Genomic DNA, 26,459 nt, shown 5'->3' with positions numbered 1-26,459 from the left:
AGGGGCACCAGCCAGGTGGCAGTCCCTTTTTTAGCACCTCATTATTGATACCATGAGCAGAGTAACACATGCCGCTTCCTGTATGTATTCATTAGACAACTTACTAAACAATTAATCTAGCTGGATACCTTAGTTCCTACCCTCCAGGAAAGCATATAGCAGGGGGTGGAATGAAAAAAGTGTGGGCTTTGGGTCAGGTTTAAACTATTGCTAGTTGGGAGATTCCAGGCAAGTTGCTGACCTCTCTGACCTTCAGTGAAATAGGATGATGGCACCTCCGATAAGGAGTTATTTTGCATTTTTAAAACACTCTCTTGGCCAGGCGCGCTGGCTCATGCCTGTAATCCCAGCACTTTCGGAGGCTGAGGTGGGCGGATCACCTGAGGTCGGGAGTTCGAGAACAGCCCAATCAACGTGGGGAAACCCCGTCTCTACTAAAAATACAAAATTAGCCAGGCGTGGTGGCACATGCCTGTAATCCCAGCTGCTAGGGAGGCTGAGGCAGGAGAATTGCTTGAACCTGGGAGGCGGAGGTTGCGGTGAGCCGAGATAGCGCCATTGCACTCCAGCCTGGGCAACAAGAGTGAAACTCCATCTCAAACAAAAACAAAAACAAAAACAAAAACAAAAACAAAACACTCTCCTGTAAAATGCCCGGTACTTAGTAGGTATTCAGTAATTGATAATTAAAATTATTAATTAATCTACAGGTTTAATCTTACATTCTAGCCGGGGTGGAGGTAAGAAAGGGGGAAAGACCATGAGATAATTACCTCTAATGGAAGGCAGAATCAAATATGTGCTCTTATTGGGAAGGGGGGCACGAGGTTGTAGACCCAGAGAAAAATATAATACCTTCCAACTAACAGCGGGGATTGGGGAAGGCTTCCCAGATAATGTGACATTTCAAATTGGGCCTGAGGGGATGAGGAGGATTTCTATAGGTAGAGAAGGGATAAGGTATGTGACTGTGCACTCTCTTGTCCTATAAACAAAAAGGTATCCCTGTAGCAGACACAGAATGAAATTTGTTAGGGTGATAAAGAAAAGCAGAGAGATGCAGTTAAGATTATGTCTGTATAACAGCAAACATACATTTGGCAGCGAATAAATGGATCATCATGACTCACTTGGTTTCTCCAGACTCAGGAGAAGAAAATGAAAAAAGAACTGGAACTGAATATCAGGATAAAATTGTTTTACTAGAAAGATGGTTTTGATTGTGAGACAATCTCCCAAGGAAAAAAAAAGAATCCCTTGCTCGTGCGTTCTATTAACTAGAAAGTATCTTGGATACAGTTGAATCTTTTGATTACACAATTGAATGAAAACTCTTAAAACAAGAATGAAGAACAGACATTCCCTTGGAAATTGTGCTCTGACAGTCTAGGCAGTAGCCCTGCCCACAGACACTACAGCATTCTGTACAACAAACATAATCTAAATCTCACTGCCCAACTGGACCTTTTACTATATACTCTCTCATACACTTTGGTGGGCCTGCGTTACCCCCACTAGATTGCAGGCTCTCTGAGATCAGGAATGCTGTTACCTGTTTTTCCCAGAATTTAGCATCATCCAAGACACACAGTCCCCTGAGCTTAGGTTTCTCCATTCAGTCATCTCTCCAGCTCTTTTAAGTCTTTATTACAAGGTGATGAACTTGAGTGAAAACAGGACCCACATTAGCTCATTTGTAATTGTTTTCTGGTGGCTGATTTTAGCCTCTAAGTTTATAATTATCAGGTAGCCAGAGAATAGCCTCAATTTTCAGCAACTCTACAATATGCAGCAACAGATTTTTTCCTTTAAGACCAAGAGAGGAAGGAAATATAGAATTAGAGCAAATTCCTAAGGGTGCAGTACCATAAAGTCACATAATATGAGCAAACTCAAGGAGAGGTGTTGCTTTATAGGGTTGGCATTGGGTCACGCAAAAGGCCGTCATACGGCCATGAATCCATCAAAGTTCTGCTTTGAGCCTGTCCCTAACCTGTGCGCATTGAAAAGAAAAAACCCAGCTTCCCCTTTGCCTGAAAGGGCAGTATGTGTTCTGTCCTACAGCCTTTTGCTAGTGGCTGCTGTGAGGGCCCATGAGGGTCCCTGAGCATTCCAGGAGTGGAATTGATTGGGGAATCATCGAGTGTGGCTTGGACAAGCGGGCAGAGCATGACTTGTCAGTTGTGAGACACCATCTTTTAGCCTCCTCTCCTTTTCCAGAAGGTTGACTGTACCTTTAATTAACTGTGGAAACTTGTCACAAGGGAGCTTGTTAAAAATGCAGAATCACAGGATCCCCATTTAACAAGATCCCCAGGTGATTCATATGCACAGTAAAGTTTGAGAATCACTGCCTTAAGCCCTCTAGGCCTGTTTCTGCTTCCCTTAAATGGGATTGAGGACACCAACCTATCCCTGAGACTGGCTGTGGGTAGCAAATGAGATAACCTGGGACACCACTCTCCTGGAGCTGGCTGTTAGATTTTCAGGAGTTTTGTGAGCTGGTTGTTAAGCTGCTGCTCGTTTGAACTTGGGCTACGATGGGAGTATTTGCACCACAAAAATATGCAGACCCTACACATCAGGGCTTTTCATTTGTTTTTCAGAGATGCACTTTATTTGTACTCCATCCTAGGAGCCTTTTCCACGTAATACCCAAGACCTATGAGCTGGGGAGTCTGCCACGTCTAGCACATGAAGGACACTTGCAGGTCACTAGGGGTGTTCAGAAGTGGGGACATCAGCTTGAATTTGGACCCAAGGTCTGGATACCAAAACAGGAAAGGTAAGGGCAGAGCCTCTCCATTTGGGCTCTTCTCAGTTCCTTGGCGCTTAACTCAACAGCTGGAGCTCATTACTATACCCCTTACCCACTAGCTGCTCAATGGCCTTGTTCTGTTATGCTGCAGAGGGTCTGTACTTCGGCAGCAAAGGAAGCCAGGTCCAGCATAGCGCCACTGAGTCCTGTCCTAGGAACCTTTGAAAATAACTTTTCAAATCATTAAGGAAATGAAAATGAAAACAAACCCTGAGAGAGGAGAAAATCCACCTACTAGCTAGCTTACTTAACACAGACTGTGCATTTATGGGACATGAAGATCACACCAAAAGGAAAAAAGTATTTTAGCCATCCAGCTCCCTGGTTCACACAGGGCAAAGATAAACTATGTGGCTGTGGAACATTTGCACGCTTCAACATTTTGCAAGAGGATGATCTGTCTCTCAGAGGTACCATAAGGATTTTGTGATCCTGAGGTTGCTATGGTGGCTGCTTTTGTGTTGAATAACAAAGTGCTATATAAACTTGGGCAAATCTGCATAAATTATGTCTCGCTTATGGCTCCATGGCTCTCTAACTTACACACCCTGATCCATAATTGAACATGCTTGGACATACAGCAATGGGGCATAGACATATGTTGCACCAGCAAAGGTGCTTCCCAGGTAGTTTCATCAAATAGGCTGTTTATTTCCCTCTAGCTAAACAGTTGTTGATTGCCAACACCTTTTCTGAAATTATTTTGCAAGCCTTTTAGCACAAAGGCTATTGATGAGGCACACTTGGTATTTTTCAGATAATACAAAGCACAGCCAAGTAAGCATGTTTCCATTTTGATGCACAGAAATCTAATACTCTTCTATCACTTACATTCAGTCCATATTTGTGACAAAATGAGGTTTTCATATAAAATAAAAACCCTGAAACTTACCACTATGCTGTGCCTCTGTCTTTTATCTCTTGCCCCTCTGAGCTGCAACATTCCATAGAATCCAGAATTATATTATCGCAGTCTAACTTCCTTTTGTCCAAGCAGAGCACATTGCAGTTCTCCAAAAGTAATGCAATATTGTCAGTTCTAAGCACCTCCCCACTTTCACCCTCCTCCCTTTTTAAAATGCCAGTACTTTTCAAGAAGATATGTCAGTAGAACAGCGTGGGTATTTGTAGCTAGCTAGCAACCTTGGAAAAGTGGTTTGAAGAGTGTGTCAAACATATTTCATATACCCCTGGCTCCTAGCTTTAGGTCAGTAGATGACCAGGAGGTGACATTTTCCCAGAAGCAAGATAACTACATGCCAGTTTTCACAGAGCAGTGGTGTGTTGTTCTTCACCTTTTGTTCTGATGTCCAAGATCACACCTAAGTCATGCACCTTTTACTCTCTTCTGGAAATGTAGCCAACCGATCATCTACACAAAGGCAACCTCCAGCTGGGAAAGCCACTCTCATCTCAGAGGTGAGTGGAGCATGGCGATGAGTCATGAGAGCTCACAAATGGCAAAACCAGGTGTCTGGGTTTCCAAATGATATTAAAGGATCTCCGTAACATCACTGGGACTTGAGTGGGATTGAACTACTGCTCTGCACCGACTGCAACAGGGAAACGCATGCAGGCGTTTCTGATTTTCCTGTTGCATTCTTTCAGACAGCCAACTTTTACAGAGGGTAGCCACATGATTGGAGCCAGAGATTTCACTTGGCCCTGAGCCACCAGCACTAACACATGTCTGAGGACTCACAGCTGCCTCACTAGTGGGTTCTCAGCACCTCCACTGCAGATGTGGGCTTTTCATGCTGTGTAATGTCTGCTTCTCAAGCTTCTGTAAGAGAGAGCAAGACAGAGAAAAGAACAGAAAGGCATGAGCTCCAACAAGTGCCCACTCACAGGTGGAAGAATATCCAGGAAGCAGGTTGGGCTAAAGCCCACACTGCTAGGCATTAGTCAGGTTCTCCAAGGTAGCAGGGTCTGACTGACCAGTGTTGGCCCCAATCCCATCCCTGCAAAACCCCAATCTTAGCTCTCCAAAGCCCCCAAGCCATCGGCAAAAGCAGTTTGGCCCTGACACTAATCATTGCCCAAGCCCAGCAAAGCCTGGGACAGTACCTGATCCATTTCCTTGCCTGTGAGATGAAGTTCATCAATTGTCAGTTTCTAATGATAAGCAAATGATAAGCAATGGGCCTTGCTCCTTGTCTGAAATGTCATGGAGGCATCTGTAGGCTGGATGGTCAACACATTTTCCAGTACATAGGGCAAAGGAGATCTGAGGTCTAGTTCTAACATGTCACTGACATGCAGGCTAACCTTTGGCAGGTCACTTTTGCTCCGTGACTCAGTTTTCTCATCTCTACAAGGAGGAAGTTGGATTAGATCACCCCAACGCCACTTCCAGTTCTGCTATTGAGTGATTCTGTGTTGCACACACTGGCTTTACAGCTAGGCTGCCTCAAATAGTCACCAGGAAGTTCTCCTTCTTTATGCTGCGTGCCCACCTCAGACCAACTTGGTTATAATATAAGGAAAGTCTCAGCAATAGGCTGGTGGCAGCAAGAAGCAACAAGTTCAGCCCACACAGCAAGAACGTTTGCCACCACATGGTATTTTCTCAGTAAAACAGTTTCCAGACACATCTGCACAGCACCTAAGACAGAAATCAACAAGAAAACATATGAACTTCATGGGTGGTCTTCTCAAGATGTTCAAAAACATTCAGGATATAAACTCACCAGGTCTATCTTCACTCCCACCCCTGAAAGACACAGGATTCCATTAACACCAGGCCCTGCCTTGGTTGCAACAATCCACCAGCCCAGAGTCTGTAGTTACCTCATACCCTAAAATCAACTCAGCTTTGTCCCCTATGTCTCAGAGCTCCTTGGTTCCAGGTTAGGGGGTGAATTATCTGCCACCATTTTCTCTAAAACAGCTGGGTGCAGAGCCCACCTTTGCCTTAAGTACTGGAAAGTGAGCCCACCATTCAGCCTGCAAACACTACCATGACATTTCAGATAAAAAGCAACAATTTCAGCTCTAGTTCTAGCTGTGTTACTGACATGCTAGCTAACCTTTGGCAGGTCACTTTTGCTCTCCATGACTCGGGTTTCCCATCCGCATCTCTACAAGGAGGATGTTGAATTAGATGACCTCCAAGGCCACTTCCTGTTCTGATACTGAATGATTCTGTTATAGGACATGCCTCCGGCATGGAGTAGGGCCATAAGAGCTCTGGCCTAGAAGTCTAGCACTGCCACTCACTAGCCATGATTCTCTAACTTGTTTAGGTAGCAAGGACCTCGAAGTCATGGGCACCTTTGTGGAATACTATAAAATAGTGATATCTGGCCAGGCGTGGTGACTCACTCCTGTAATCCTAGCACTTTGGGAGGCTGAGGCGGGCAGATCACCTGAGGTCAGGAGTTGGAGACCAACCTGGCCAACATGATGAAACCCCATCTCTACTAAAAATACAAAAATTAGCCAGGTGTGGTGGCAGGCGCCTGTAATCCTAGATATTCGGGAGACTGAGGCAGGAGAATCGCTTGAACCTGGGAGGCGGAGGTTGCTATGAGCCGAGATCGCGCCACTGCACTCCAGGATGAGCTAGAGTGAGACTCTGTCTCAAAAACAAACAAACAAACAAACAAACAAAAAAAAAAATCAGCGATATCTATTTTTATCACCAAACACATTTGGCTTTTTTATTTATGTACATGCCTCTTTGTCAGAACAATAATATCAGTATCTGGAACATTTCTAAGAAATTATATGTTAATATTTTTAAGTTTTCTGTTATACTCAATTGCTTGTGTCTTGCTTAGTTTTTCAACTACAATCCATCAGCTGTACAAGGCCTTACCTGGTGCTTTCCCTGTTCCTGCCCCCATACCGCTCCATTATCCCTCTCTCATTCATTTACCCTATCAGCCACTCTGGCCTCCTTTTAACTCCTAGAATATTACTAACATTCCTCCTCAGGGCCTTTGCACTTGCTGCTTTCTCTATCTGGAATTATCACTTCTTTCAGGTCAAATAAATGTTACTTTCTCAGTAGGGTTTTCCACCGCTTCCCCACCAAATAAATATTCCAAACCCCATTCATACTTCCTATCCTCTTTGTTCCTTTGCTCATTTTTTTTCTCCTTAGCCTTTATCACTGACATACCATACATTTTACCTATTTGTCGTATTTATTGTCTCTTTCCCCAATTAGAACGTAAGCTCCATGAGGCCAGGGATTTTTTGTTTTTTGTTTTTTTCCACTGCTGTTTCTCCAGTGCCAAGAACAGTACCTGGTACAGAGAAGGCACTCAGAAGCTATTGAATGAATGAAATTCTAGGAGCAGGCACCAAATTGTTTACTAAATATTCATGGGAGAAAAAAATTATAGTTGAAAAGATGTATCAAATTAATCTGCAAACTGGGAAAGGCTTCCTTTATTCTTAGAAAGTGGCTGACATTTCAGTCCAGTTTGGGGAACTTTAGGGATCCTCGGGGGCAGAGTTTGAGAGCCCTGAGTGTAAATGCCCTCGCGCCATATTGTGTGTTCTGACTTGCATGGCCTAATCTTGTCAGCTGCCTTCCCAATCAATAACACACACTTCTGGCTGGAAACATCCAGTAATATGTTAGAACATGGAGTCCCCTAGACATAAAAGCAACCACGGAAAATGTTTTCTGAGTGCAAAGCTCTATACTTGAATACATTTCTGGCACTATCAGCAAAGCTCACAACCATTCTGTGAGGTGAGGAGCATTTTTTCCTGTTTTTTAGGTGGGAAAACTGAACCTAAAGGAGACTGAGTTTTTTCCCCAAGTGTGCACAGCAAGAAATGGTGAGGTGAGGCTTTAAATTTGAGCCTGAAACACTAAGTTCTACCCTCTTACTTTCTTATCTCCTATTGCCTGCTTTCTTCCTGCTGCTGAAGTCCTCTCCTTACTCCCCACCCCCAAGCCTGGAAATTTGCATATGGGGATTAAAATATGTAGATGTGGCCAGGCGCGGTGGCTCATACTTGTAATCCCAGCACTTTGGGAGGCCGAGGCCGGCGGATCACCTGAGGTCGGGAGTTTGAGACCAGACTGACCAACACGGAGAAACCCTGTCTCTACTAAAAAAAAAAAAAAAAAAAAAAAATTAGCTGGGCGTGGTGGGGCATGCCTGTAATCCCAGCTACTTGGGAGGCTGGGGCAGGAGAATCACTTGAACCTAGGAGGCGGAGGTTGCAGTGAGCTGAGATCATGCCCTTGCACTCCAGCCTGGGCAACAAGAGTGAAACTCTATCAAAAAAATAAATAAATAAATAAAACCTGTGTTCCAATTTACATAATCAGAACCCCAGTTACCTCAAGTATTAACAAAAAAGAGAAAGATGAACCACTTCTCAGCATTGTCATGAGGATGAAATGAGATAATATTCAGGAATGGGCCAAGCCCAGTGCCTGACACCTAATAGCAACTTAGTAAATGTACGTTTCTTTCCTGCCTTTTCAGCCTCAGACATGAGCTCCTTCTTCTTTGTAGTTACTTCCAACCCCAAGGACACTGCTTGATGAGTAGCAGGGGAGGAGAACTTTTCCACCTTGAGAGATGATCTGCTTTTCCCTTTTATTCGTTGCTTTCCCTGTCACTTTGATTGCCCTTAGACTAAAGGTATGGAATTTCAAGAAGTGAAGATGACCTAAAAAATCTGACTCTTCTTAAAAATGAGGAAGATCCAGAAATTCATTATGCTATAATGAAGAATGCTTAGCATTTTCCTTCTTTTTGATAATTGATGAATGACCAGTCAGATCTTAAATGTGCCGATTCTAGATGAGATGAACTAATCAAAATTAACATTGTCAAAAGCAACTCATGTCAATTAAAGATGAAAAAAGATGAAACTCAATAAAGGATCTTTCCTAGGAAAGAAAAGTTTCAAAAATTTTTGTTTCATTTTGTTGCCATGGTACCAACATTTTCAACTATTTTCAGTTATCTTGAAATACTCAGTAAGGCCAAGCACATCCTATGATATCCAATTGCTTTCCCAGGTTTATTTTAAAGCATTATTCTGTAAATGCAAATGAATGTTTGCAGACATCTGAAGATTAATACTGAATTGGAAATATTTAGTAAACTGTCTATCTTTAGATAACGCCATACAATAACACTTTGAATGTATCCAATGCCTTTGTTCTGAGCAGCTCAAAGGGCTCTGAAACTATTATCTCATAATTAAATATCACATTCCTAAGCTAGAGTATCATGATGTTACTGGTTAGTGGTGTCAGCAGTTCCGCTCTGGAAACCACATACTGTTACTAGAGGACTACTGGAGCAAAATGAAATGATACGAAAAAAAAAAAAAAAAAAAAAAGCTTCACAACTACCTCAACGTGAAAGTCCTAAAACAAATCATGTTCTCTATCAAAGTACTTTCCCAGAATTACACTAAGGCTTTCTATATTCCCAATGCAGATATTAAGAAAGAATGCTATAGTTTCCTGAACTGGTAATACCAAGTAGAGTGGAAATAGCAGCAGACTGAGGTCAGAAGCCTTGGTTCTTATGGAGCCTCTACCTTTAACTTCCTAGTACTGCATGTCTTTTTCTTTTATGGATGGAACTTTCCTCACCTGGGAAAACAGAGGGTTGAATGGACCAGTGCCTTTCATACTGCTCTGACAGTGAAAAACTTTCCGCCGAACAATGGGAATCTATTTATCACTTTTTATCAAGCTTCTCTGTAGGTATCTGCAAAATTTCATGGCAAAAGAATTTGAAAGCCCCTACACTCATATTCCTAACAGCATTATTTGCAGTAGCCAAGAGATGGAAGCAGCCCAAGTGTCCATCAACAGATGAATGAATAAACAAAATGTGGTATCTACATACAATGGAATATCATTAAGCTATAAAAAGAATGAAACTCTGATAAATGCTATAATATGGATGAGCCTTGAAGACATTGTGATAAGTGAAATAAGCCAGACACAAAGGAAAAATATTTTATTTTTCTATTTATATGAAATATCTAGAATAGGCAAATTCATTGAGACAGAAAGTAGAATAGTCATTACCAGGGTCTCGGGAATGGGGACTGAGTTTCAGTTTTGCAAGATATAGAGTTCTGGAGATGGATGGTGGTGATGATTGCACAACAATGTGAATGCACTTAATACCACAGAACTATACACTTAAAAATGGTTAAGATGGAAAGTTTTATGTTATGTGTATTTTACCACAATTTTAAAAATAAAAATAAAATACAAAATAAAAAGATCCCACTGATAAAGAGCAGTTTGAAAATAACTGGGCTAAGGCCAGGCACAGTGGCTCTCATCTGTAATCTCAGCACTTTGGGAGGCCAAGGCGGGCAGATCACCTGAGGTCAAGAGTTCAAGACCAGCCTGGCCAACATGGTGAAACCCTGTCTCCACTAAAAATACAAAATATTAGCTGGGCGTGGTGGTGCTTGCCTGTAGTCCCAGCTACTGGGGAGGCTGAGGCAGGAGAATCGCTTGAACCCAGAAGATGGAGGTTGTAGTGAGCCGAGACCACGCTACTGCACTCCAGCCTGGGTGACAAAGCAAGTCAGTGTCTCAAAAAAAGAAAAGAAAAAGGGGAATCACTTGAACCCAGAAGACGGAGGTTGTAGTGAGCCAAGACCATGCCACTGCACTCCAGCCTGGGCGACAAAGCAAGATTGTGTCAAAAAAGAAAGAAAGAGAGAGAGAGAGAGAGGGGGAGAGAGAGAAGGAAAGAAAGAAAGAAAGAAAGAAAGAAAGAAAGAAAGAAAGAAAGAAAGAAAGAAAGAAAGAAAGAAAGAAAGAAGGAAGGAAGGAAGGAAGGAAGAAAAGAAAGAAAGAAAGAAAGAAAGAAAGAAAGAAAGAAAGAAAGAAAGAAAGAAAGAAAGAAAGAAAGAAAGAAAATAACTGGGCTATTATGTGAATCTGAAAAAAATAGTATTGTGACCAAGAAAAAAAAAAACGATTCCTTAAATTTGACTTTGTTACTATTGGAAAATAGAGTCAACAATTGTGGACAGCAATGAATAATCTCATTTCTCCATACTATGAGAGTGGGTTTATGTTGACAGAAAACAGTTCTCCAGAGTTTTCTTAAAAGGGCTTTTGGTTACTCCTGATTTCTTTGCAGAGGGATAGAGACACAGCCCAGTATTTCACACCCAAGTAACCAATGCACCAAATTAGAAACGGCTACTGTGAGTCACTATTTTTTTTTCCTAAAGTTGTTAGACTGGAAGATAAGGAGAGAGGGTCAGGTGAAAATGGGATTCACACTTACAATACCTGTGAGCTAAAGCAGCTTATATTTATCATGAAGTAAGTTTACCTTTTGAGGACACTTTTGCCAGGAGACAATTTGAGTCCTGCTAGAAATGTGGCATCCCCTCCCAGTCTTTCCATCCATGCCTGAGGCCAAACAAGACCCAAACCCACATCTGAGTAAAGAAACTGGGATTCTTTTCTCATGATTGCAGTCCATACTATTGGTCTAAATGTAAGCCTCCCTACAAAACTGGAGATGAACCTGGGACCTGGAAAGAGGAACCCAGCTATGGGGTTACTGTATCCACCATCACCCAAATGCAAAAGAAGGAATTGAAGCTCTCCCCTTAGTCCAAATCTATTTTTCCCACATTGAAAAAAAACACTGAAAAGTAATCCCTGCTGGAAAAGAAGAAAATTGTCACAGAAATTGAGGCCCAGGTGGGGTTGGGGCAAAGGCAGGGGATGGTCCATAAAGGAAACTTGAGGAAGGAAAGTTCTTTCCTTTCTTTTCCATAAAGGAAAAAAGAGAATAGAAGGGGAAAAAGTGTTTGCCTTTCTTTCAGAGTAAGAGAAGGTTAGGGTTAGGGTTTCCAGGGTCTTGTATTCAAGGTTCCCCTGCATTAGGGGATTGGTTGATGAAGGGCCTTGTAGTAATGCACTTACTCAAAGAGGGGGCTAAACGTTGCCATGAGAACCTTGGATCTGTATCTGTCTGACTTGGATTAGTGTGTAAAAGTCGCCTGCGTGGAGATTTTATATTAATCACTAAGTGTCCTTTAGGAGAGGATTTGAAGAATTCTCTTTAGCAGGTGCATTTCAAAATAAAGCTAATTTCTCACTGAAAGCTCTCTATGAGAAGGCCCAGTTTGTTTCGAAACAGACACTATGGTGGAAAGGCTGGATGAGGAGTTAGACGATCTGGGTTATATAATCTTTGCTTGGTCACTTAACAGCTATGAGACATTGAAAAAAATCCACAACTTTGCCGGGCCTCAGTTTCCTCCTGAAATGAGGATAGTAAATCTTCATCCTCGATAAAACTTCTACAGAGTTATTTCCAGGCCTTTTCCCAACTTGGAAAGGCAAAGATGGAGCAGGGAAGGAAGCCTTGTGCCCTGGCCCTAGGAGAGATATGTCTTGAGTTTCCCCAAGATATTTTGTATCTGATTGTTGATAGAATTACTGAGATGAGCTTGTGAACTTTTTATTTCACAAATTCTGAAAGCAGGTGACCCTTTTATTAGATACATGAAGTTCTGAGAGGCTAAGTGATTTGCCCAAGGTCACACAGCTACAAAGCATGAAGCTGAGATTCAAACCAAAATGCATCTGACTTTGAGTTCAGTGTTCATTACTCCCCATAAACTTGAAAGAAAAAACAAGCCCAACAAAGAAACTTTTTTACCTTATAAGTCCAGGAAAGAAAAGCTAAAACAACAACAACAAAAATGTCTGCCTTGGTTGTCTTGGAATATGCACACAAACACAGCATGGGTGCAACAGACACAGTCTCAAGATTTCCAGATCGATTTACACCATTTTCCTAAAAAACAAAATATTACTAAAATGATGGATGAAGTGGATCAAATAAAATAGAAAGAATATCTCTGTAGCTAGCTGGATTAGCTTAGTTAAATTTAAAGACAATTCTTAATTTTCCCTTGTTTTGCAGCTTCTGTACTTTGATTAAAAAGAAAAAGTCTCCTTTTAGATATTCGCTCATCTCAGGACAATGCCTTCCTAATACCTCCAAAGGCACACAACAAGATTAACTAGAAGGTTTAAAGAAAATCTGTAATATTGCATACAATTGGCTCCATGATAAGAAATACTTGTTTAATGTGGTTTGGTTTCTGCGGAAATAAAAAGAGCCTATCTTTATCCATCAACCAGTTTGAAAACCAGACGGCCATCATTGCTTATGCTGTTTTAATATCTCTCTGCACATTAAAATTTGCCGTTCCTTTCCCATGGCAATTCAAAGGTTTTGTACAAAATCCATCACAGCTAAAGTAAAGCCTTAGTTATACATCTTTCTATTCTCTGATGATTAGGGCTGTGTTTTTGTTATGGTAAATGAGTATCTCATAGAAGTTCAGAAAGTCCTTTTTAGTAATCGTTTGCAAAGTCGCTGAGGAAAATAATCTCTTTCTAACCTTTATGTTAGGCCTATGTGATTCTTTTCTCCAGGAATCCCTGGATGAAGTAGTACAAGGTAAGCTTTGTAACAAATTTGGATGAGCTGGGCTAACTCTGGCCTTAAGTAAATGAGTGGCCTTTTCAAGAAGATACTCTTGTTGGAGGAGAAGGATGTTCTGCACAATTAATGTTTGCAAGAGGGTCATTGAGTAGGTCAAATTTTAACTGGTGGCAATATATCACTCAACATCCAATGGCAAGCTGATGAAAGCATTTGATTGGCCTCAGCCATATGAACCCAAAAGACAGGAATTTCTGAACCTTGCAAGGAGAGAGGAATAGCAAGGGACAGCCTCTAAAAAGGGCTGTAAACCTCCAAAAGAGCTAAACCTCCAACGATTCCACCCTTCTTAAACTGATGGCTAAACAAGCAAGTACTTGTTAGCCAGCCATTCTTCATAGGTTGGTTTGTCAAAAGGAGGTCCTTCTGCACAGTGCAAGTCCAATATTTTCATCTAATTCTGTACCTGAACTGACCTGAGTCATTCAGAGCCTCAGTGCAGCTGGATCTGTTAGCCCCCTGGTACGCTGAGTCTTCCTGAAAGATAAACTCAAGACATCACGAAGATGCAAGCCCGCAGAATGTTAGGCTAGAAGAGAATTTCGATTTGAAGTGGAACACCCTCCCCACCACCTTCTCAATTTTTCAGATGAGGAAACCGGAAGCCCTAAGAAGTGACTTAACAAAGTGCACAAAAGTGTCCTCCTAACTCCAGACGCTGACTATTTACTCAGTTTTATCCCACTTGCAAAGGGAAAATGCCAAGATGTCTGGTTTAATATTAAAACTAACTCTCCCTACTTCATTGTTTGGTTTCAAGGAGCTGCTTGAAAGCAAAGTCCTCAGCCCTCCGCCCCCACCCTCACTCCCACCTCCACCCCCACCCAAATCCCCAGCTTAGCAGTTCCTGTTTTCTCACTATGCCCTTCCAGCTTTCTGTCTCCTCCCCTCCATAACGGTAGGTCCAATTACTTGGCAGCCCACTTAGCATAGCAAAGAGCTGAAGTCCAGAAATGTTGTGTGGAAAAACCAGAGGACCCCCAGTTGGTGCTTTGTTCCTCCCAGCTGTGCTTACTTCCCAAGCAGAGCTGCAATCCCCTCTGCTGTGGCTTCCCCGGGTTTAGGTCAGGACCCAGGGATACTATTATTACATAATTTTGCATTGTACCTCAATGCAAAAAAAAATGTATGAAGGAGAAAACCTACACCTCTTTTTCCCTTTCCGTCAATGGAAAAATGGGTATCATCCCGGCTGTTCTGTGAACTGGGCCTTACTCAGGACAATAGGCTTCTGAGGACAAGGTGATTAGGCTGGCAGTGCAGTGTTTGATTAGCGCCAACCAGCTCTTTGTAGAGGGACAATATCAGTCCGTACAGTAACAAGATCACGTCTTTTGATTTGGGTTCGCTCCCTCTGTTGATACAATCTATTATCCTGTTTGCCTTTCTTACTACAGCAAGGCATTGCACCAAGGGCTTCAAGGATTTTTTCAATAATAACCTCCAAATCCCTTAGCACCTGCCTTCTGCCAAAGAACCTCCCTCTTCACCTCGGCGCTTTTCTTTGTCCTTTCAACATGACTTTGAATAGTTAGGTAAAGCTATACTCCCATCCCAAGGAAAAAGAAAACTAGGGCGACAACTACAGGGCTTCAAATTTAATAAGAAACAACATTAGGCAGAGCAATTGAGTCATTGTTTGCTTAACCCTTTCCTTGCTCCCCCTGTTTTAGTTTCACTGCACCATCTTTTCAGTCGTTTGAAAAATTTGATAAAGAAGACAAGTTCCATAGCTTGAGGCAGCAGCCAAGAGATGCATCAATAGATTTGGTTCAAAAAAGGCAAATACCATATAAATTTTAAACACACACACACACACACACACACACATTATGAAGCTGCTTATCTCAGGCCCCCAAATTACCCAATTTCTAAAGCCGAAAAGTGAACTCACCCGGCATTTGTTCAGACAGACTTCCCAAACCTCCACTAATAATTACAAAAGATAAATGGAATAGCTTGGATTTTAGAAGTTCCTTCTCAGCTTTGAAGATGTGTTCATATTTGAAAACATTTCACATCTGACAACTTTCACTAAAAAATACACATTCAAAAAAATGTTTGATGTGATCATTTGTGGCATTTGCTGATAGAACTGGCTTATTGATAAGGGACCAGAGACCATCAGGAAATAGGACTTGTGGGAAAATAATGGGTTGTATTTTCGTGCGGACTAGCAACTCCCCCACCCTTAAGCTCTGGCAGTATTCACATAATGCAATGTCTTGTTTTCTGTCCCAGCCCCTCCCCTAGCATCTTATTTATGTTTTTGCAAGGTACTCCTGCTTAATTATGATTCATCCCAATTTGGACTGTAAATAGAAGGCAAATTAATAATTTACGGTGAAAAAAGACCTGGGCCATTTTCTCTTCCCTTCATTCCTAGGTCAGCCGGCTCATTTATGAATTAGTGCTCAAGCAGTCTGAATAGCAGAGAATGAATGTTTGACTAAATCCTCTAAGTATGAAAGCTCTTCACACCATTTGGTCTTGAACTGATCCAATAGCGAGGTGTAACCACTAGTGACAATAAAGCGCCATCTGGCAAAGTGAACTCTAGGCAAACAATGACAAGCAGAAGTGAAAAGAATTGCAATGATTTCCACAAACATGTGAAATACTATAAACTGTGGGACTTAGCAGCTTCTTCCCAAGGCAAGTAAACAAATGCAACACTTCGTCGGTGGCGCTGATGTGTGGGGCTCCATCTCTGCCAGCAGGCTCGGCTCCATTTGCATTTAGCTAGGGAAAAAATGTATGCAGATTGGCGAACAAAAAAATATATAAGCACTACTAACCAGACGTCACTTTTCCTTCGCTCTTTACTGTCAGGGTGATGTACTGGAAGTCTTTATTTCTTTCAGCTTGGGCCTCTCGGTGCCTCATTCTCCTTCCAGCTTGTTCTCATGCCTTTCTCATCACCTGCTGAGGCCTTGATCACGGACAGAGCAGACGAGCAGCGGGGGGACAATTAGAGAGGAGTTCAGACTTTGATCATTTGACCATATGTGAATACAACAGCTGACCACATGTTTTAAAAGACAACTAACTTAAATGTATTAAAAAAAATCACAAAGCAAGCATAGATACTGAAATTTACATTTTAATTATCTGGCACAATGCAGCATTCAACTTTTTCAAAATATTTAATATGGAAAAATACATCTTGCCCCTTCAAAATAGGAAGAGAAAGCACTTTTCTGCGTTTTCTCCCCACCCCCACCTCCTCTCCCCCTTCAAAATGTGTTCCCTTTCAGCAAAACATTTAACCACTGCGGATGGTGAAGAATTCTGTGCCGGAGATTTCAAAAGGCACATTCAAAGCTGCCAAAAGTTGGGCATGATTACTAAAGGTAGATGAAGCTTAAAGTAAGCACGATCATATATTTTAAAAAGTGATTTTATAAGAGAAAAATCTCTGTTCAGTACTTGTAACATAAACTAGGCTTTTCTAAGTGAGAGGAACATACTCAAGGATTTATCTTCACTTCTCCAATTCTTTACAGTGACAATTACACAATCCCAAAACGTGTGTTCTAAATTATGTGAAAATCAAATAGCTTTCTTAGCAATAAAACTATTGAATACTTGGTGAGATAGAAGACAGTCTCATTGCAGCCACAGTGCACAAATGAAGGCTTATTCGTGGTTCATTCTATCAAAATATTGTCACTTTTTTCCTGGTTCTCTTTCAACTATCAAAACTGAACTGATTTTACTTTGGCTAGGTGAAATGTAGACACATGACTAACCCGCTTATAACCCTTTCTTGTGTTTTTGTATACAATTGATGATTTATCGTTGCTTCTGGAGATATAGAGCCCTTCTTATCTTTTCCACCTACTAGATAATTAACATATTCATGAAATGGTTATTTACTCTCAAATAGGAAGATAATAGAAAAATAACACTAATTGTTTTGACAGCAGTTTACTTAAGAGTTATCTGGGAGAACAAATGTTTCTTTTGTAGTGTTAGGAGGACAAGCATTTATCTATGTATTAAGCTTATTTTTCTTCTTATGGTTAGATAGACCAAAGTAATCTTGGGTGAAGAATAAAAAGTCTGGAAGAAAAAATTTAAGTAAAATTTCATCTGATATTCCCCTAAATATTTTGATAGTCTATTTATTTTTTCAATTGTGAGGGAGATTAGCAAGGTGATTTACATTTTAATGGCTATATATGCTAACATGTTCATTATCTGCACATCATTGTATTTTTAAAATGCATATGACCTTTTAATTTTAAAGAAACCCACCTGTTTTACTTTACTTTGGTACCATTTTAAATATAACTGATTTATATCCATTATCAAATGAACTTTAGACATGGGGATTCCTATTTTAGGGCACAAAGCATTTTTACTTTGAAAGACTTCTTTTTAATACATCTTTTGAAACAAAGGTTCCTGAAAATACATATTCCCCTCTTAAGTATGAGTGTCTTTACCCGGGATTCTACATCACCTTGTGACCCTGAGCATGTCATCACCCTCTCTCAGCCTGTTTCTGCCTCTGTAACACAAGTTAATTAAACTAGTCAATCTCTAAGTGCTCTTCCAGTTCCAGAGAATCTTAGATTCTATGATTGAATTGCCAAAATAAAGTTCGCAATAGAATCTTCATAAGACTTATTTCTCTCCACAAAGAACTTTTCCAAGAAGCATGGAAGGATAGGTTAATTAATCTCTACATTTTACCTACTATATACCAGACACTTTACAGATATTATCTCCTTTAGTCCTTACCACCACCCTGCAAAGTAAATATTACTATCTCCATTTTATAGATGAGAAAACTGAGGTATACAGAAGTGATGTACCTCGCAACAAGCCTCCCAGTTAGTAAGTGGTAGAACCAAGGCCTATCATCACATAGGAATTCTCAATGCTACACAACATTCCCTCACAAAAAGATAATGGGTATCAGAAGATTAACTTTCTTGTCCCACTTTATCACCGATGTCCTGGGACAAATCCTCTACTTCAATTTCCTTAGCCCATATAGGCATTGTGTCTTCAGGGTTGTATCACCTACCTCATGGATAGAGATAAAATTAGAAGGGTAATAGTGAACAGAAGGCAAACCACGCACTTCCTCCAAGATGGCAGAAGAGACACCATTTCTGAACACAGAATGGCATTTGGTAGTTGAATTGAGATATTGAAAAAAATAATTTCAACTAACGACATTTTGGATGGTTAAAATCGTGTTCTGCAAAATGGAAGATCTTTGGAAAATAGAATTCATAGCTTCTTTTGATCCAAAGTAGAATTTTCTGAGAAAGAAAATCCTACAAAATGAAAGAAACTGAAAAGTCAGCCCTGCAAACATGCTTTATTTTAAGTTTATATGTACCTAACACTTTTAAAGTAAACACAGAGAAAATCAGGCACAGTTGAACCCAACTGAGGGATCTTTGGATTCACTGACAAATATAAGACAACTTCCCCAAATGTCCATTTTAAACCAATATTTTGGTAAGAATTTTTAACTTTAAGACATGCAAAAATATTCTAGGGAATACAATGCAATAATTACATGAAATTTAAAGATAAAATTCAAAGCTTTCTGGCTGGCAGCTTCTTAAAAGGCGCCAAGACCCCCTCAGAAAAACAGATTTGCACATCCTGCTTCCCACAAAGGTACCTCCTCAGGAACCCTGTGGAAGTAAAGTGCTAGAATGGCCTTTCTCTAAGAACAAGAGGAGAGCTTTGAGAAAGGAATCAGGATTAACTCAACCACTTAGATGAGGAAGCAATGGACTGGTCCACAGAGCTCATTCATGGTTTTCCCACAGAAAAAGATTTTTCTGGCCGGGCACAGTGGCTCATGCCTGTAATCCCAGCACTTTGGGAGACAGAGGCAGGTGGATCACCTGAGGTGAGGAATTCAAGACCAGCCTGACCAACATGGTGAAACCCCCGTCTCTACTAAAAATACAAAAAATTAGCCCGGCGTGGTGGTGGGGGAAGGAATATCAATTGAACCCGAGAGACAGAAGTTGCAGTGAGCCCAGATCACACCACTGTATTCCAGCCTGGGTGACAGAGCAAGACTATGTCTTAGAAAAAAAAAAAGAAAAGATTTTTCCAGACTATGTGCCAGAGAGCAGGAGCATCCCAGAGGAAGGAAACTAGGAGAGGCTGAGAATTTCAGGTGTCAAAAGTGACAAAGAGGCCGGGTGCAGTGGCTCACACCTGTACTCCCAGCACTTTGGGAGGCCGAGGTGGGCGGATCACAAGGTCAGGAGTTCGAGACCAGCCTGGCCAACACAGTGAAACACTGTCTCTACTAAAAACACAAAAAATTAGCCGGGTGTGGCGGTGTGTGACTGTAATCCCAGCTACTCGGGAGGCTGAGGCAGGGGAATCACGTGAACCCAAGAGGCGGAGGTTGCAGTGAGCCGAGACCATGCCATTGCACTTCAGCCCAGTTGACAGTGCGAGACTCTGTCTCAAAAAAAAAAAAAAAAAAGTGACAAAGATTATTTGCTTAGTGAAACTTTGGTCAGGAATCCTCTACTAGGCCCATCTGTGCATTTCCTTGTAAAATCTAGCTTTAGAAAACTAGCTAAGTCACCTTAGCAAGAATCCCCATCCTTGATATCTGATTATCCTCAGTAATTATCTGATCAGGGTCCTCAATCCTCCCTCATTCCCCAAGGGATGTCTTATCACCCTGACCTGCTTTCAGCAAGAATCCTGTTGGGTTGGTTTAGCCAGAATACCCCTGTCCCTGCTGCGCTTCTTAGCAATTTTCCATCCTGTGACCACCTCCACCCTGCTGCTTGGCTATTCCCACTTGCCCATGCTCTATTTGGAGTTGAGCCCATTCTCTCTCTCTTCCACCTCAAGGCTCTGTTGCAGTGTACCTGTTGCCATGGTCCTAAATAAAGTCTTCCTTATGGTGCTTTAATAAGTATCACTGAATTTTTTTAACATAAAAAAGGGTATCAAGAATTATAGTTGGGGGAGCCGCCGTGGCTCAGGCCGGTTGCCCTGGGACTCGGGGAGGCGAGGCTACATATTCGAGGCCAACCTGGTCAACACTGATTAAAAAAAAAAAAAAAAAAAAGAATTATAGTTGGGGACCATGGGCATCTTACGTGATTGCTGCATTTTATAACTTTCCCAAGTTAGTTATTTATTGCTTACCTACTTTTCATTAGTAATTTGCTATAAAACCTTTCCAGTTTTGTTTTGTAATATTTTGGAGGCTTAGACTCCCTTGGAAAATCTGAGGAAGGCTACAGAACCCTTCTCAACCCTTCTCACCCTTTCTCTCACCCCTAAAGAATGCACAGAAACACAAACAACAATTTGCATGCAATTTCCGGGAGTTCCCAGCCCATCTAAGAACTCCAGGTTAAAAATCCCTGTGGTGACATACTTTAAACAAGTGCCAACTTAAGACAACAATGTACTATTTTCAACTATCAGATTGGTAATAGCGATAAAAGGCACAATAATTCCCAGTGTGGAGAAACAAGCAAGTCCACATGCCACTGACGGGACTATAGATTGCTGACAACTCTTTGGAAATTTCTTTTTTTATTTTATTTTATTTTATTTTATTTTATTTTATTTTATTTATTTATTTTTATTGAGATGGAGTCTTGCTCTGTCGCCCAAGCTGGAGTGCAGTGGCGCGATCTCGGCTCACTGCAAGCTCCGCCTGCTGGGTTCACACCATTCTCCTGCCTCAGCCTCCCGAGTAGCTGGGACTACAGGTGCCCGCCACCACGCCTGGCTAATTTTTTGTATTTTTAGTAGAGACGGGGTTTCACGGTGTTAGCCAGGATGGTCTCGGTCTCCCGACCTCATGATCCGCCCGCCTCGGCCTCCGAAAGTGCTGGGATTACAGGCATGAGCCACTGCGCCCGGCCGGAAATTTATTTATATGCACACCCTCTTTGAACTAGCATATCCAAGGATGAGAAACAGCATCAATGTGTACTAATAAGAGGGGTATTAAATAAAGGCAAGAATAGCCATACTTGTAGTGACAGTGTTCATTGCATTGTTAAGCAATGACACTGTCCCCTCTCTCTGTAGTCATTGTGGTGAATGGCTGGGGGTAAGAGAGGCAGAGTTGGTGGTGTGAAAAGACCACATTAGGTAGGGTTACCTGAAGTTCATACTAGGGGTTTAGTTGCTGAGTTACCTAACAGGCCTCCATATTAGGTAATTCACGAGCCAGTGAGAATACTGGCTAGGAAGGAGAGCGACTGTGGTGCAGTCCTAAAGGGCTGTACTAATTAGGAGGGCAAGCATTTCAACAGTGGTTCTTAAACTTTTGGGGGTCAGACACTTCTTTGATAATCTAATGAGAGCTAAGGACCCATTCTCTGGAAAATACACATATGCATAATTTTTTGCATGTAAGTTCAGGGGATTTTTGGATCACCTGAAGTAGCTTCAAGGACACCAGGCCTTAGGTTTAAAACAAAAAGTTCCTTTGAGAGGAATAGACAGAAAAATAACTAAAAGTATCTTAGGACAGAGAATCCCCCCTATTCTGGGCAACAAGTTTTCTTCAAAATTCCTGATCTAAGACCTCTAATGACCCCTCAAACATTGCCCAGAAACCCTACCGTATCACTTTAGAAATATCTCCTTCTTACTTTTCAAGACGACTATTTCATGCCTATTCCTACATCCTACCCCCCTCAGCTGTAACCTTGCTACTTAACTCATTGACAAAATAGAAGTCATCAAACAAAAATGACTTCTCTTTCTATTACAAACCTAAAAACAGAACTACACCTGCCCCCATATTTTCCTCTTGCAACAACTGAGGAAATGCCCCTCCTGTACAAAGCAAAGCCTACCGCATATGTTTCTGAATTCCTCCCTCACCAACTTTTCTCAAGGTAAAAATAAAGTTAAAATTAAAAATAAAGTTAAATCTCTACCAAGGCCTACAAGGACAGCACACAATTTGATTTAAATTTTACAGACAACAATCTTATTTCTGTACGTAAATCTGGGACAAGAAAGAAAGCTGAGAGACTAGATATTTATTGAGCACCTACTGTGTATGTGTCAGGCAATGTTTCCTCCTGGGGAAAAAGTAGTGAGCAAAACCAGTAAGGCCATTGTCTCATGGAGCTTCCAGTCCAATCAAAAAGCAAAAGAGCAAGGTGAATGGGGACTTTCAAGGCTCACTCAGACTCTACAATGTGTTCAGAACTGAGCAAAGCAAGGGAACCAAATAACAGATTCCACACTCTTTCCTGTAAAACAACAACATAATGTCCAATAGCCAAAAAAAATTTTTTTTAATGTGAGCAAAGGAAAAAATACTAAAAAAAGTATTAAACATATTAATGCTTTAAGTAGTGTATAGAAGCCAAGATTATAGGGTATTTTAAATTGTATTTCTTTTTTTGTTTTACATATTTTCTAACATGTTTATTCTTTAATAATTTTGAAAAAGTTAAATGTATTAAGTACTCCATGTAGAAACATAAAAAATGCTGTTGCGAAATAGAAAAAAAAATCCTAAAATTTGTATGGAACCAAAAATAAGCCTGAATAGCCAAAGCTCTCCTAAGCAAAAAGAATAAAGATGGAGGCATCATATTATCTGATTTCAAAATATGCTAGAAGGCTATTATAATAAAAACAGCATGGTGAAAATAGACACATAGATCTATGGCACAGAATAGAGAACCGAGAAATAAATTCACTTCACGTTTACAGCTAATTGTTTGGTGTTTTGTTGTCGTTTTTTTTGTTGTTGTTGTTGTTGTTTTGTTTTCTTTTCTTTTGAGATGGAGTCTCGCTGTGTCGCCCAGGCTGGAGTCCAGTAGCGCGATCTCAGCTCACTGCAACCTCCACCTCTTGGTTTTAAGCGATTCTCCTGTCTCGGTCTCCCGAGTAGCTGGGACTATACCTGGCTAATTTTTTGTATTTTTTGTTTGTTTGTTTGTTTGTTTGTTTGTTTTTGAGACGGAGTCTCGCTCTGTCGCCCAGGCTGGAGTGCAGTGGCACTATCTCGGCTCACTGCAAGCTCCGCCTCCCGGGTTCACACCTTTCTCCTGCCTCAGCCTCGCGAGTAGCTGAGACTAGAGGCGCCCACCACCACGCCGGCTAATTTTTTTGTATTTTTTAGTAGAGATGGGGTTTCACCGTGTTAGCCAGGATGGTCTCGATCTTCTGACCTCATGATCCGCCTGCCTCGGCCTCCCAAGGTGCTGGGATTACAGGCGTGAGCCACCGTGCCCGGCCTTATTTTTTGTATTTTTGGTAGAGACGGGGTTTCATGATGTTGGCCAGGCTGCTTTTGAGCCCCTGACCTCAAGTGATCTGCCTGCCTCAGCCTCCCAAAGTACTGGGATTATAGGAGTGAGCCACCATGCCCAGCCTGCTAATTGATTTTTAACAGAGACACCACGAAGATACATGGGGAAAAGGACTTCCTCTTTAGTAAATGGTGCTGGAAAAACTGTATATCCATGTGCAGAGGAATGAAACGGAATCTCTATCTCTCACCATATACAAAAATCAACTGAAGATGAATTAAAGACTTATATGTAAGATCCAAAACTACTAAAAGAAAATATTGGAGAAATACTTCAGGACATTGGTCTAGGCAAAGATTTTATGACTAAGACCTTAAAAGCACAAGCAACTAAAACAGGAATAGACAAATGGGACCATATTAAACTAAAACGCTTCGGCTCAGCAAAGGAAACAATTAACAGAGGGAAGAGACAACCTGTTGAATAGGAGAAGATATTTGCAAACTATTCATCTGACAAGTGACTAATACCCAGAATATACAAGGAACCCAAACAACTCAACAGTTACAAAAGAAAAGAAAGAAAGAGAGAGAGAAAGAGAAAGAAAAAAGAAAGAAAGAAAGAAAGAAAGAAAGAAAGAAAGAAACCATTAAAAAGTAGGCAAAGGATCTGAATAGACATTTCTTAAATAAAGCCATACAAATGTCCAGGAAGTATATGAAAAAATGTTCAATGTCACTAATCATCAGGGAAATGCAAATCAAAACCACAATGAGTTATCCTACCCCAGTTGGAATGGCTATTATCAAAAAGACAAAAAATAACAGATACTGGCTAGGATGCAGAAAAAAGGAAATTGTTATGCATTTTTGGTGAGAATGTAAATTAGTACAGCCACTATGGAAAACAATATGGAGATTTCATAGAAAACTAAAACTAGAACTACCATATGATCCAGCAATCCCACTACTGGATGTTTACTCAAAGGAAAGGAAATCAGTGTATCAAAGGGATACTTGCACTCCTATGTTTATCACAGCCCTATTCACAATAGCCAAGATACAGAATAAATTTAAGTGTCCATCAATGGATAAATGGATAAAGAAAATGTGGTAAATACATATGCAATGGAATACTATTTGGCCATAAAAAACAATGAAATCCTGTTACTTGCAGTGATATAGATGGAACTGAAGGTCAATATGTTAAGTGAAATGAGTCAGGCACAGAAAGACAAGTATCACATGTTCTCACTCATATGTAGGAGCTAAAAAATGGATCACATGGAGGTAAAGAGTAGAATGATAGATACCAGAGGCTGGGAAGGGTGTGTGAGTTGGAAGGGCAATGAAGAGGTTGGATAATGAGTACAAACATATAGTTAGGGAGAAGAAGTAAGTTCTAATGTTCCATAGCAGAATAGGGTAACTATAATTTTTAAAGCATGTATTGGATATTTCAAACTAGCTGAAAGAGAGGACTTGGAATGTTCTCAAAACATAGAAATGCTAAATACTTGAGGTCATGGATGTTCTAAATACCCTTACATGATCATTATGCACTCTGTGCATTTAATAAACTACCACAGGCTGGGCACGGTGGCTCACGCCTGTAATCCCAGCACTTTGGGAGGCCGAGGTGGACGGATCACTTGAAGTCAGGAGTTCGAGACCAGCCTGGCCAACATGGTGAAACCCCATATCTACTAAAAATACAAAAATTAGCCTGGCCTGGTGGCGTGCGCCTGTAATCCCAGCTACTGGGGAGGCTGAGGCAAGAGAATCGCTTGAACCCGGGAGGTGGAGTTTGCAGTGAGCCGAGATCAAGCCACTGCACTCCAGCCTGGGCGATAGAATGAGACCCTGCCTCAAAACAACAACAACAACAACAACAACAAAAACTATCACAGGTACCCTATAAGTATGTACAAGTATTATGTATGGATAAGAAATTTAATTTGTTTTAAAATTCTGTTGATATATTACATGAAAAGAGCACATTATTTCAGCATGATTATAATTGCATAAACTATAAATAAGCAGACAAAGATTTGTAGAGTGATAGAAATGAAATTAGCTGTGCTAAGGCTTTAGAGTCAGAATACTTGATTGGGCAGGTTTCTTGCTCTCTTTGTACCCCTGTCTGTCAGTTTTCCCATCTGAAAAATGGTAATAGCTGTCTCTACCTCAAAAGGTTGGTATGATAATTAAATTACTTAATATATTAAAAATACCTACGCAGAGCACAGAGGTTTTTTAAGTGAAACTACTCTGTATAATACTGTAATGGTGGATACACGCCATTATGCATTTGTTCAAATTCATAGAATGTACCACACTGTGTTAGTCTGTTTGCATTGCTATAAAGGAATACCTGAGGCTGGGTAATTTGTAAAGAAAAGAAGTTAATTTGGCGCATGGTTCTGCAGGCTGTACAAGAAGCATGGCACCAGCATCTGCTTCTGGTGAGGCCTCAGGAAGCTTACAATCATGACGGAAGGTGAAGGGAAGCCAATATGTCACATGGTGGGAGATGGAGCAAGAGAGTGAGAGAAGAGGGAGGTACCAGATTTTTTTTTTTTTTTTCTGAGACAGTCTCTCTCTGTCACCCAGCTGGACTGTGGAGTGCAGTGGCACAATCTTGGCTCACTGCAGCCTCTGCCTCCTGGGTTTAAGCAATTCTCCTGCCTCTGCCTCCTAAGTAGCTGGGATTACAGGCCCACACCACCCTGCCCAGCTAAGTTTTGTATTTTTAGTAGAGATGGAGTTTTGCCATGTTGGCAAGGCCAGTCTCGAACTCTTGACCTCAGGTGATCCTCCCACCTCTGCCTCCCAAAGTGCTGGGATTACAGGTGTGAGCCACCACGCCCAGCCTCAGACTCCTTGTAAC

Source organism: Pan troglodytes, chromosome X (assembly GCF_028858775.2).
Source record: "Pan troglodytes isolate AG18354 chromosome X, NHGRI_mPanTro3-v2.0_pri, whole genome shotgun sequence".
NCBI classification, from domain to species: domain Eukaryota; kingdom Metazoa; phylum Chordata; class Mammalia; order Primates; family Hominidae; genus Pan; species Pan troglodytes.
This window is presented reverse-complemented; position numbering follows the sequence as displayed.